The sequence below is a fragment of the Coenobita brevimanus genome, chromosome 88 (genome assembly GCF_032717465.1).
Source record: "Coenobita brevimanus isolate Jiangsu-jjx chromosome 88, ASM3271746v2, whole genome shotgun sequence".
Taxonomy (NCBI): Eukaryota; Metazoa; Arthropoda; class Malacostraca; order Decapoda; family Coenobitidae; genus Coenobita; species Coenobita brevimanus.
Genome location: NC_137041.1, coordinates 24,453,049 through 24,467,843, shown reverse-complemented (window position 1 = coordinate 24,467,843; position 14,795 = coordinate 24,453,049).

Here is a 14,795-nt window from a genome sequence, read left to right as displayed (position 1 = left end):
ATGGCGAAGAATTGTCCATTTTTAATTGTGGGTTAAATTGGGCCTAAACAGACTGAATGTATATTCCGGGCAGACTGGAAGGGTTAAGTATCCGACGGAATATCGTGATGCACAAACTATACCTTAGCTTAGTTCCATGAACGTTTAGCATGCACAAGAATATAAAGACATTAGTATAGTTCCATAACAACAAAAATAAATTCATCATTGACAAGACAATCACACTGAAAAAATACCTTTGCATAAACCTTTAAGGGAAAAGTTAACACAGCCAGTTAAAACAAGCAGAAAACACACACAAATAACCGAAGTTTGCGTTCCTTGCAGAAAGTGTCAAGATATTTATGCATACAGTCAGGGTCGTAGGTATTTTATTACACAGTTCATTTTACCTTATCACACAGTTCATTTCGGGATTTCATTTTCAGGCTCAGGATTTGGAACTGTTTGAGGCCGTGTAAAAACAGGGAAAACTGTGAATATTATTATGAGGCAAACACCAGAGGCCTGGGACTCCAGCAATACTTTTCCTCCAGATTTAAACAATTTATTACAAACACCAGACATATATAGTATTATGGGAACCTCAAAGTCACTTAATTATGTTAACCTAGAGATTATTTTATGGGCCTGAGGCAACTCCTAACAGCTGAAATACGATTGAGTGTTAAAAAAAAATAACATACATTTTTACTTTTTCCACATCAGGTTTAACTTATTACATGTACAGTTATGCATACTGTTATGAAAGCCCACCAAGTGAGACGATAATTTAATCGTTTGTGTGTGTGTGTGTGTGTGTGTGTGTGTGTGTGTGTGTGTGTGTGTGTGTGTGTGTGTGTGTGTGTGACCAAAATATCTCAAAATAAAGTGAGCACATCCAAACATGTAGGCAGTATCCCGGGAAGTACGGCTTAAACTGATTAGATTTTTGCGAAGCTGCGATTATATGCCTCCGATTGCCAGAGGGTTACTGAACTAGTTGTTTTACTGATGGCCGGCATTATGCATTCCTGGGTGAATAATTTTCCCTATGTTAATTATCTATTACCTCCTTATATATGGAGGAAATCACCAGACCTTGTCTCCTGTCACTCAGGGGATTTTTAAATTCGGGGTGAAGTATACTAATTTCATGACACTTGTCCACAACAGATCAGACTAGTTGACTTTTCATAGGTTATGCTTTAAAGTGGCATCTGAACAAAGAATTAGCTTTTGCTGGTGCTGTGCTTTGAGCTTTCTTCTCTTCTAATTTTTATTACATTGTGTGTGATCCTTTGTATATTTTATCCTGCTGTCTTTATTTATTTTATCTGTAAATGTCCATGTAATTTAACTTGGCTCTGTGTAATGTTGAAAATACCTATGGATATCATCTGTGTGCTCCACATTCCCGGCAGTCCAGAGACAAGCATTCTAAATTTCCAGGTCAAATTCGCACACGAAACAAAGCTAATCTTGTTCTTTTATTGAGGTGCATTGTGTTCGGTCTTACTTTAATTTGATATTCATTAAAATATCTTGTCCTGTTGCAGTATCAGTTGTCGGTATGAAATGAAATGCCTTTCCTTTTCATCATCATGTTTCTCAATATTTCATATAACTATATATTTTGTTTACATTTTCCAAGTTTATATTTTCAGTACCATAATTTTCCAATTTTCGGTAGCATTCATCAGGTATGCCGTAGTCCTCATTGCCTAAATTACAATTTTTGTTTTATTATTTACTGTCGGAGGAGGGTTAGTGCCCCTCTCCGGAAAACAACTAACTAAAAAAAACAAACAAGAAGCCTCGGACAAGGACTGAGCAAACGTTGACGACCAAGGACCGGACAAAGGACATTGCAATTGGAACTTGGAATATAAGGGGAGCAAATGATGAGGCGAAAGAGAGAGAGATTGTCCAGGTGCTTGAGGATGCGAAAGTGGATGTATGTGGAATAACTGAAACAAAATGGAAATGAGAAAGTGTGAGAGAATGGGAGTATGGATGGGGTATATGTGCAGGAGTAGGTGAGAATGAGAGGGCAAAGGAAGGAGTATGTATAGTTGTGAGTAAAAGATGGAAGAGGAGCATAAGACAGTATGGATCAGTTGGATCAAGGATTGTGTGGGTAAAGTTGAAAGTTGGAATAAAAATGTGGGCGATTGTGTGTGTGTATGCGCCAACGCAAGATCGTGCTAGAAGAGTGAGAGAAGAGTTCTGGACAAATGTAGAAGTGTGCAGGGAAAAGTTTGGAAGGAATGAGAGAGTGTTTTTGATTGGTGATATGAATGGTAAAGTTGGGAATGTGAAGGTGGATGGAATAGTTGGTGAGTGGGGTGTGCCTGCTGAGATAGATGAGAATGGGAGTGCGTTAGTGGACATTTGTGCTGGGAGGGGGTTGGTGATAGCTAATACCCTCTTCAGGCATAAAATGATCCACAGGTATACATGGCGAGTGATGAGAAGGGTGGGTGGTGAACTGAGTGAAGGGAAGGCAATGATTGATTATGTGTGTGTGGATGAAAGGATGCGAAGATGTATATTGGATGCAAGAGTTTATAGTGGTTGGGGGAGTGGACTTTCTGACCACTACTTGGTGGTGGCCAGAATTAAAGTTCAAGTAAGATGGAGGAATAGAAGAAGGGAAAGACGAGAGGAAGGAGTAGTTGCAAGGAGAGTGGAAAGGTTACAAGAGGATGAGAAAAAGGCAGAGTATAAGAGAGAAGTGGAGGAACGATTGGGCAAATATGAATTGGAGCAGATGGGGGACGTGGAAGGTGTGTGTAGAATATTTACAGAAGAAATATGTGCAGCATGTGATGTGGTGTGTGGAAGGAAGAGAAGACGGAGGGGGGTGCAAGGAACAGCGTGGTGGACTGAAGAGGTGAAACGGGCTGTGGCACAAAAGAAGAAAGCATACAATGAATGGATGAGAAATTGGGGCGTGGAAGAAGTTGAGAGGCGGAAGAGAGAGTTATATGTAGAAAGAAAGAGAGAGGTGAAAAGATTAGTAAGAGAGAGTAAGAAGAGAGTGGATGAGGAATTTGGAAGGAATTTGAGTGTAAAGTGGAGGGACTGCAAGAAAATGTTCTGGAAAGAGGTGAAAAGAGTAAGACAGGGTGGAAGTGAAGTTAGCAGGGGAGTGAAAGATAAAAATGGTAGATTACTAGTGGAGAAGGGAGAAAAAGTGAGCAGATGGAGAGAACACTTTAAGGAATTGTTGAACGTGGAGGATGGAAGTAATGCGAGTATAAGTGGCTGGGGAATGGCTGGGAGAAGGAGGGAGGTGAGAAGACAGGAAGGAATCAGTAGGATAGAAGTTATGGAAGCAATGAAGAAAGTTAAATCAGGGAAAGCCCCAGGAATTGATGGAGTGTGTGGTGAAATGCTGAAGCATGGGGAAGAGATAGTAGTAGAATGGATGTGGAAGATGTGCAGATTGGCCTGGGAGGAAGGTAGAGTCCCGGAGGATTGGAAGTCAGGTATAATTATTCCCTTGTACAAAGGAAAAGGGGAAAAAGAAGTGTGTGGTAATCATAGGGGCATTTGTCTTCTTAGTATAATAGGAAAAGTGTATGGTAGGATACTTATTGACAGAGTTAGAGAAAGAACAGAGAAATTAGTTGGAGAAGAACAGGGAGGCTTTAGGAAGGGAAGAGGTTGTGTAGATCAGATATTCATTCTCAGATCTTTAGTGGAAAAGTTTCTAGAGAAGGGAAAGAAGTTGTATGCGGCTTTCATGGATTTGGAGAAAGCATATGACAGGGTGGATAGACTAGGATTGTGGAAAGTGATAAAAATATATGGAGTAGATGGGAAGTTGTTGAATGCTGTGAAGAGTATGTACGATGGTGCGAAGGCTGCAGTGCGTGTGGATGGTGAACTAAGTGAATTTTTTTCTTTGAAAGTTGGTTTGAAACAGGGATGTGTCATGTCTCCATGGTTGTTCAATCTGTACATGGATGGGGTAATAAAAGAGGTACAAGGTAGGGTAGTGGATGTTGGAGTGGCCCTGGTGAGAGAGGATAGTGTTTGGAAACTCCTTGTACTGTTGTTTGCAGATGATACTGTGTTGTTGAGTGAAGACAAAGGGGAGCTGCAAGGCTTGGTGGATGAGTTTGAGAGAGTGTGTAAGAAACGGAATCTAAAGGTGAATGTAGGGAAGAGTAAAGTGATGGTCTTTGAGAGAGGTGAAGTCAGTGAATGTACAGCGAGGTTGGATGGTGAGGAATTGGAAAATGTGAGTACGTTTAAGTACTTAGGTAGTGTGATGAGTAAGGATGGAGGTTTGGAGGGTGAAGTGCTTGAAAGGGTACAGCAGGGAAGAAAGGTTGCTGGTTCTTTGAAAGCAGTGATAAGAAACAGGGAAGTGAGCATGGAAGTGAAAAAGTTACTACATGACAGTATTGTGATACCAACTCTTACGTACGGAAGTGAAGCTTGACGTTGTTGGAAGGACACAAGTCAAGAGTGAGAGCCGTGGAAATGAGTTATTTAAGAGGAGCCTTTGGAGTAACATGGAAAGACAGGCTGACGAATGAGGATATAAAGGAGCGTTGTGGTGTTGATGTGGATGTGATAGGAAGCGTTATGAGGAACACACTGAGGTGGTTTGGCCATGTGGAGAGGATGGAGGGTGAAAGACTGACGAAGAGAGTGTATGTGAGTGAGGTGGAGGGGGAAAGAGGGAGGGGGAGGCCGAGGATGAGATGGAGAGATGGGGTGGAGAGGTATATGAGAGAGGGGGGTGTGAGTTGGGAGCAGGGGAGTGAAATGGCGGGAGACAGGGCGACTTGGAGGCGATTTGTTTGTGGCCACCCCAAACGGGATTGAGGCGTCTGGCAATAGATAGATAGATAGATTTACTGTCTTTTCTACTTTTGCTTTTCTATCTTTTGAAACTACCGTATTACGACAGTGAAGCTCTACTGCTTTCATCTATCCATCCATCATCCAGTCCTACGTTGCCCCATGAGGACCGTAGGAGCCCGGGGCTAGGCAAGTTGGTCCTGACGTTTGAGTGACCAGCCTCACTCATCCCTGAGTGGCATTAAGTGAGAAATAAACCCAAACCACCCTTTGGATATAAACCTTCACTGGCTCAATCCGATTGGAGCGCCGTAATTACCCACTAAACCACCAGCGCCATAATTGGTTATATGGTTACCACCCAGCATAGTAAATGGTTTCCTGGTGTACAGGAGCTATTTGGCTTTTCACTCAATGTTGAGTCACCCACAGGCAGAAGGAAGAGGAAAGAATGAAGGAATTTTTTTTTTTTTTTTTTTTTTGCCTATCGACCATTGAGGCCGGAGCCTCTGGTCATTAAGGCAAATATATATATATATATATATATATATATATATATATATATATATATATATATATATATATATATATTGACACATATATACATATATATACAAACATATACATATACATACATACATACATACACACATCCATGCATATGAACATACACACTTTCATGCACACGTATATATATATATATATATATATATATATATATATATATATATATATATATATATATATATATATATATATTAATTTTTATTTTATTATTTTTTTGTATTTTTATTTTTATTATTTTTATTTATTTTTTTATATTTTTAACCTTATATTACTTATAAACAAAAATACCTAATTTAAAGACCCTAAAACTAACCACCTAACGGACAAATTGCTAACCTATACTAAATCCTAAGAGACAAATAACTAGACCTACACTAATGGTAAAAAAGCCTTGACCAAGAGAACACCATCGACTGCAGATATGTAATGCCTTTCTACATTACATACCTGCACTCATCACCTGGTGACTGTCAGTCGAGGCACAACCTAATATAGGGGACATCAATATATGAAAGGGAACCAGACGAGTCAGGAACATTTCCATATACGTCAGCTGTCGTCCCTAATTAGAATAACTTAAGCGAGATAGTATAATGTATTTACATAATTTGTACAAAAAGTGAAGAACCTCGCCCAGCAGACGACCATCGACTGCAAGTGCCCTATACCTTCCTATACTGCACACTTGCACTCATCAGCTGGTGACTGTCAGGCGAGGAACTTGGCTTAATGTAGGGGACATCTATATTAGAAATAGATCGGTGGGAGGAGGAACTATTTAAAATATGTCAACTGTCAACCCTAATTAATATTACAATATATACATATTTACTGTTCATAAAAACCATAACCACACAGTAAAAAAGTCACATCACTCTGATCAGTCCGGTCTCTCTCAAGAAAGCCATCAATTTATCAGTCATAACAATGTCCCCATCACCCAGGATGGTGGAAAGGGTGAAGGGGACGTCTACTGCGCCGTAGTAATTTATAAGTGAAGCACATTCACTAATAAATCGCCGACAGTGCAGGATGATATGACTGATAGATAACACCGCATTACAGATGTCACAGTGCTGTGGGAAGCGTCTTTCCATATATGGTTTTATGTGGGTTACAATGGTGGCATTAAGCCGTAACCGTGCCAACACTCTTTCTTCCAGGCGACTGGGACGGTTGGCAGTGTCCCAGTCGCCCAGGTACGGCTTACAAGTTGGAATATTTAGTCTGGTCCACTGACCTTGCCACAGAAGATTTATTGATTTCTTTCCGAGAGATAGACTCGACCGTAGATCATGAGGAACGTCCCAAGTCTCCTCGAGCTCTACAGCCGACTTTGCAAGTAAGTCAGCCTGCTCATTGCCGTAGATACGACAATGACCAGGCACCCAGATCAGCGTGAATGACTTGTTGCATGAATGCAACTTATTAACAATGCGGCCCTGGATCTCATGAGAGTCCGTAGTGCAAGATCCAACTGCCTGAAGGGCTGATTTTGAATCTGAAAATATGACAAATGAGTCATGCCTAGAATTGAGAGCATAGTCTATGGCTTTGTCAATAGGAAAAAGTTCTGAAGTAAACACAGATGTATGAGTCGGCAACTGATACCTGAGGGCACATTCAGTCGACAACACACCTGCACCCACACATTCACTCGACTTGGAGCCGTCGGTGTACAATTGATGGGACCCCAAGTGACGAACAATGATGTTATGAAACAAGTGGTGGGCCTCCGCCTCCGGCGCCTTGGCCTTTGGTGCTGGGAGCCATGTAACATCGACTGTAAAGCCCGGTGGCTCCCAAGGCGCTATATTTTTAAGCACCAACTTGTCACAGTCACTGGGGTCCACATCAAGCTCCTGAGTCAGTAAATGGAGGCGAGCGGCAAGTGGCCGACGCATCCCCCGCAGAAGGTGGTGATATTGACGCAGGGGGGTACAGGCCACATTGCCGATAATACTTTTCCTTAGTGTCCTTACGCCGTAGGACAAGGCCAGGTGGTCACGGCGAATACGGAGGGGAGGCACATTCGCCTCCACTTCCATACGAGCCACACGGGTACACCGGACAGCTCCAAGACACATTCGCAAGCATTTATTCTGTAACACATCCAATCCTTTCAGAGTGGCATCAGATGCCAAGCCATACACCTGTGCGCCATAGTCTAGCTTTGATCGAATAAGGGACTTATACACCATTAATAAAGATTTTCTGTCGGCACCCCATGTAGTACCCACTAGGTACTTGAGGACATTTAACGGTTTATCACAACGAGCAAGCAAAGTATTAACGTGAAGTTTAAAATTCATTCTTCGATCAAAATGTATTCCTAAAAATTTTACAGAATTTTTAAAAGGTACCGCCTGATTATCCAAAGTTAAGCACAAATTAGGTACGTTACGATTAGTGAAGACTATAGCGGCACGCTTATGGACGGAAAACTTAAATCCCCACTGCAAGGCCCATTGGTGGACGGAGTCAAGGGCTGCTTGAATCCGCCCAGCCGAAAATTGTGCATTACAGGAAGAGTGCCATATTGCACAATCGTCAGCGTAGAGTGAGTATTTAAGATTCCTGGGGATGGGAGCTGATGACAGAATATCATTGATCATAATACTAAATAAAGTAGGACTAAGCACACTTCCCTGTGGCACCCCCTTTTCCTGGATAAATATATCCGATGTTACGTTACGGGGCAATTTGACAGAGAAAGTTCTGTCCCTTAAGAAATTTGAAATAAAAACAGGCAAATTTCCTCTTAAACCATAAGCATAGAGCTTCATTAGTATACCGTGTCGCCAGGTCATGTCATAGGCTTTATGGATGTCCAAGAACACCCCTATCATGAATTCTTTATTGGCAAATGCCTCTGCAATACAATGCTACAAATTCATTAAATGATCTAGTGAACTTTTGTATTTACGGAAGCCACATTGTTGATCATTTAACAAATTCTTCGACTCTAAAACAAAAAGAAGCCTATTGTTAACCATACGTTCCATGACCTTACATAGACAAGAAGTCAACACAATAGGACGAAATGAAGTGGGATTCATAAGACGACCAGCCTCTTTGGGTATCGGTATGACGTGCGCAAAGTGCCATGAGTTTGGGAACGTTCGAGACGCCCAAATCTCATTGTACAATGCTAACATCTTAATCAGGTTGTCCTGATTAAGATGCTGGATCATACCGTACGTGATGGTGTCTGGTCCAGGGCTGGTGTCTTTACAGGATTTAAGGGCAAGGAGCAGTTCATCTAGCATAAACTCTTGGTTGTACGGGGAGTCTACGTCTTCTGTGGCAAAGTCTAATATCTGTAGCTCAGCCATGCGTTTATGATGTTGGAAACGCGGGTCATAATTGGCTGAGCTACTTACATGAGAAAAACTCCTGGCGAGGATGTTAGCAACGTCCACGGGCTCGTCATAGGTGGTGTTATTCACCTGCAAGGTGGTGACAGGGAAGTATGGGCGTTTATTATTTAATAATCTTATAGTGGACCAGACTTTATGTAATGGTGTTGTACGAGTCACCGTGGACACAAAGGATCGCCAGGAGTCATGTTTAGCCCTTCTTATTATTCTCCTTGCCTCAGCCCGTGCCTGTTTGTATGCAATAAAATATTCCTCAGTGGGCTGACTATCAAAAATCCTGTATCTCCTATTGCGTTTTCTTAATGCTTGTCGGCAATCCGGCGTCCACCAATGTGCTCTATGCTTCGCATGAACTGTAGAAGTCTTGGGAATAGCAGCCTCAGCTGCGTGTAATATGGAAGTAGTTATATTTTCGACCTTAACATCTATGGTCTCCCCAGATATATCTAAATTGGCGATCCTTGAGAAGGATCCCCAATCTGCTTTCTTATAGTTAAATTTTGGAGGTGGAGGGTCCGAAATGATGTCGCGTGTATAAGAAAGACAGATGGGTAAATGATCACTTCCCAAGGAGTCGTCGTAAGGGTCCCATGAGAGATCTTTATGTATACCAGGGGAGGCCAAAGATAAGTCAATGGCCGAAAAGTTACCAGTACGATCATCTACACGAGTCGCTCTACCATCGTTCAGAAGACAGAGGTTGGACTGTAGCATTAGGTCGGCTACTTGCTCCCCACGACCATCAATCCTCAAGCTACCCCACTGATAGTGATGGGCGTTAAAATCGCCCAACACTAACTTATTCCCAGGGAGATGTTCCACTAGTGAATTTAAAGCATCACTATCAATGGGGCCATGTGGAGGACAGTACAGAGAGCAAATAGACAGATACGTGTTATTAAATTTTACTCTGCACGCGACCGCTTCCAGAGTAGAATTTAGAATCACTTCCGTTTGTGGGTGTGGTTTGTGTGTGTAAATGGCAACTCCGTGACCTTCATATCTTCTATACGAGTGGTAGTGTCTGAACTGTGGAGGATCAGGATGATCCTCCAGGTGCGTCTCCTGTAAACAAACAACGTCTGGCCTGTGTATTGACAGCAAGATTGCTATATCTTGTAACTTATTCCCAATACCTCTACAATTCCACTGTAATACAGTGAAAGCAACGGTTTAAGATTTACGAGGGTGGCCAGTGCTCTTAGTTTTTTATGCCGCCCGCCACCAGGCGAGTGGCTACCGGGGGACCTTTCCCGGTGCTTGCTTGTGGAGATCTCCATATTCTCGTCAGTAACAAGGCTCCCAGAATCCACTGAGGAAGAGCTATTCTTTCTCTCCCTCTCTGGAGTAGGAGCAGGAAGGACATGAGGACGTGACTGTTTGGTGAGGGGGGTCAAGTTAATTTTATCTGACTTGTCAGGCTTCTGTTTTGGCCGCACTGACTGCGAAGGAGCAGCGGCAGCCTGAGAGTATGAAGTGGCAACAGGGATGTCTGTCAGAGAGTTGGAACGTACAGGAGGCTTAGACTGAGAGGTAGGGCGTGGGGCATGAGGAGCAAATGTTAGGTCAGTCTGTGTCTCCACGGTGCACATCACAGGACGGGACACAACCGCCGATGCATAGGAGATATTTGGTTTGGGAGTTGCATGCAACTCCTTCACCTTCTTCCTAGCATCGTAAAAGGATATGCCCTCAGTGTCCTTCACTGTGCAGACCTCTTTCTCCTCCTTCCACTTGGGACAAACCCAAGAGGAAGTGGGGTGAGTGCCCTGGCAGTGAAAGCAACGTTCATTCTCTGATGTACAGTGGTCAGCAGAATGGCCTACAGCCGCGCACTTGCCACATACTAGGTTTGAAGACCGACAAGCCTTTTCGTGGTGTCCATATATCTGACATTTTGCACAACGAAGGGGGTTCGGGATGTATGGTCTGACATTGAAAATTTCGTATCCAACTTTCACACTGGATGGAAGAGATACTTTTCCAAAAGTCAAAACAACTGTTGCGGTCTTCGTCCTTATGCCTTCCGAAAATCTTGTAATAAATCTGGCCTCTAGTACATCTTGCTGAGCAAGTTCCTGTACGATTTCTTCCTCTTCCATAAGCACCAGATCCCTGCAGGTGATAACACCCTTGCAGGAATTCATGGAGTGGGGGATCGTCGTCTGGACATCGTAACTGTGGAACTTCCTCAGTTTAAGCAAATCCTTGACCTGAGCTGAATTCATGGTTTTTACGAGGAGGTCTCCACTCGCAAGTTTTTTCACTTGTTCCACCTCTCCTGCACACCCATCAATCACCTTCTTGATGATGAAGGGATTGAGGCTGGACAGGGGAGTGGAACCAACCGCATGAATCTGTACAAACTCGGGGTTATGTACATTTAAGTCAAGGCGGGTACATGTCTGGGGCCGTTCTGGGGGCTGTCCGTCCGTGCAGCAGTCGGGAGTTGGTCAGGACTACCTCCCCCCCTGAAGGGGGGGAAGGCAGTAGGGTTGTCCGCCATAGGGACCACTTCCCCCTAACGGGGGAAGTGGGAAGGAGGAGGAAAAACGAACAAGGGACAAACAACTGGGGACCACACACCTATGGCTAAGATTGCCCTCTCAAACCACTCCAGGGAGGCCCGACCGTGTTAATTCACACCCCAGAGCGATCAGTGGGGGGGACCCTCCGTGGGCGAGTAAGCAAAGGTAATCTTAGTAAATAGATATAGACACTTACTATATCTCTAGCAAGGGTAGGGAGGAAAATTAGTACTAGCTAATCCTAAGAGTCACCAGAAGGGTGAAAAAAAAAAAAACTAATGCCGGTGAGGCAGCCCTGAAAACTAGAGGAGAGCCAGAAAAACACGTCCGAACTCCCCACAACCATCCATCAAAGTCTCAAGGAAAGAAAGACAGAAGACGGAGTATAAAGTCACCCGAGGCAGAAGGAGGAGGAAAGAATTAAGGAAAGAAAGACAGAAGAGGATGGAAAGAAAGAAGGATGGAGGAGAGGAAAGGGCAGACACCAGAGAGCAGCACTACATCAAGTGAGCGGCTGGTGAGCACCCCCACCTACCACCAGCAGGCATAAACTTTCATTACTGTAAATTCATTACATTACTGACATATAATGTATGTTATTACTGTATTGTTACCACCAAATTATTGTATTAATTTATACACAAATGGTAAAAAAAAATATATATAATTAAAAGGACCTACTTGGAGTGATGATTAGCTGGTTTAACATCTCGAACTTTACGGACTGCAATGAAGCTAACATCCAGCAGAACATTCTATCTGTCGCAGATCTTCACGCTCACCAACTCCAACAGTTCAGAAAAAAGAAAAAAAAAGTTTGCAACCCAAGCCACAAACACCTGCTTCCTCCAGAGGCTCGCCATCCCCACCGACATGTTCGTCACCACAGTCTACTGGCCCCGGATTCACTAACGGCCGCTGGGCGTCACCGTCACACGACGTAGCACTGGAACCAACGACCACCCTTTAAGGTCTATTCACTAACACTATGTTTGGCTCCCTTCCAAGTCTCTTTCGGGGCGAATAGGGAATTTGGCAGGGAAAATTTATTTGACCAATCAGCAGCCACCAGTTTATCACGTAAATGATTTTAAACACACAAAGCCTCCTCTTTTTTTCTCCCTTCCCCTTCCCCCTGTACCTCCCTCCACAAAACAAGCATGTACTGTTCAATAATACATTCATATGCATTTAAACATGCAATCACATACGTAATTAAGGACAAATGTATCTCAAGGCGGACTAAAGTATTTACTTATGTATGTACGTAGATACATGTAGGCCTAGGTCAAAGTACCAATGTACAGTATGTTCGTATGTGTGCAACGGCGTACTTACGGAAGTGTGTAACCATTGTACTCAAGAATTTCATTAGGCACGTGTTGTATGGTCTTGCCTATGTATGCACTAAAAGTACATACATAAATACGTACGACTTACTTATGCATATACGTAACTTAGGCATTTACGTGCATACGTATTTAAACATTATTAAAATACGGACATACATGCTTAAGGGGGGAGGCGGTGGCTGAATCGGTAGAGAGCGGCCTGCAGTCCTAATGGACCCAGGATCGAATCCGGACTGGGGCAGGGAACAATTAAAGGATTTGAATTTCCGAAAAAAGCAGACTTTCCTGATCTGCCGGATGACCCGCCGACATGTCGTAAAAATACCCCCGCTAATACCAATACGCCAGTCCTGTATGAGACAGCTCTAGCATGTATTCAATATGGACGGTGGGTGTTAGCGCCGAAGTGGTGACATGTGGAGGTTTAGGAGGACTACTGGGGCTTGGGATAGGTCACTGCCCCCGAGAAATAGGCCCTGAAGCCTTTGCCTAGAGTCAGACACGTAAAAAAAAAAAGTATGTCGTTAAACGAACTTAAGTATACTGTATATATGATTACATATGTATCTTACATCCGAAAATAAGTATAAACGTGTACATATACCGGTACTGTATGTAATTTTTTGTGTAAGTACATAGGTACAGTACGTACACATTTTTTTTAAATAACAGAACAGAGGAAGGAAAAACAAATGAATAAATAAATAATCCATTCACCAGATTACTGGTGTCTTCCACTCATAAAAAATCTGTAACAGTTGGAGTTGAAAAGCTGTAGGTTGAAGTTTAGGAAGAAATAACTCTGGGGAAGCGAGTTCCATAGATTTGCAGTTCGGGAATGAAAAATTTCTTATACTGTAGATGGAAGTTCTGCTGTATGGAAGTGTGGCATACCAGTCATGAGCGCTACCAGATGACCGTGTGGCACAGGAGACATGGAGATGTGGCACAATGGATGCAACTTCGTCTGAGCATTTGCCATAAACGTATCTGTAAAATAATGCAAGTGAGGCAACATTCCTTGTTACTTGTAGGGAAGGTAGTTTACAGTTTATGTAATAGCAGGGTTATTAATAATTCTAACAGCTTTGTTCTGAATTTTGTCTTGTTGCTTTAGTGCAACCTCCCCACATCCTCGCCACAAGGGTGGGCAAAACTCAAGCTGAGAGTGCACATTACCCTTATAAACTATAGTCAACTGCTCGTCAGTGAAGAAGCTAAGAACTCTGTACAATAATCAGAGTTTCATTGAGGCTGTTTTAGCAAGTGATCTGATATTAGAGGTTCAGCTGAGATCATTGTTAAGTGAAACACCGAGAATTTCAATACTTCTCGAGACAGGAATGTTAGTAGCATTGAATGTGATATAGGAATCTGGCACTATATGTCTATTTATCTATTGCCAGACGCCTTAATCCCGTATGGGGTGGCCACAAATAAATCGCCTCCATGTCGCCCTGTCCCCTGCCATAACTGCCCTGCTCCCAGCTCACGCCCCCCTTTCTCATATACCTCTCCATTCCATCCCTCCATCTCATCCTTGGCCTCCCCCTGCCCCCTTCCCCCCTCCACCTCACTCCCGTACACTTTCCTTGTCAGTCTCTCACTCTCCATCCTCTCCACATGGCCAAACAATCTCAGTGTGTTTCTCCTAACGGTTCCTATCACATCCACATCCACACCACAACTCTCCTTTACATCCTCATTTGTCAGTCTGTCTCTCCCTGTGACTCCACATGCACTGTCTGTCTATTAATAAACAGTGTATATTTGGTTTCACTAGCAATAAATGGGACAAGGTTATTTTGTCCATTCAGTGATCCTAGATGAGTCTTGATTTATGGAGATGGCCGTACTGAGTGGTGAGTTTGAGATATTAAACTTTGTGAATGGATGTTTAAGTGTGAATGAACTGTGAAGTGTTGCGTCATCTGCATATGGATGGATGGGATTGTGGGTGACAGAGAAGAGATCATTAATATGAATTAGAAATAGGGTTGGGGCCAGAACTGATCCTTGTGGCATGCCGGCATCAATTGAGTGGAAATTGGAATATACATCATCTACTTTTACTTTCTGTCTCTGAGACATGAGGAAATCAGAGAAACAAAAGATGTTAGTCCATAGCAAGGGAATTTGGTTAGCAAGGAACAGTTCCACACTCTGTC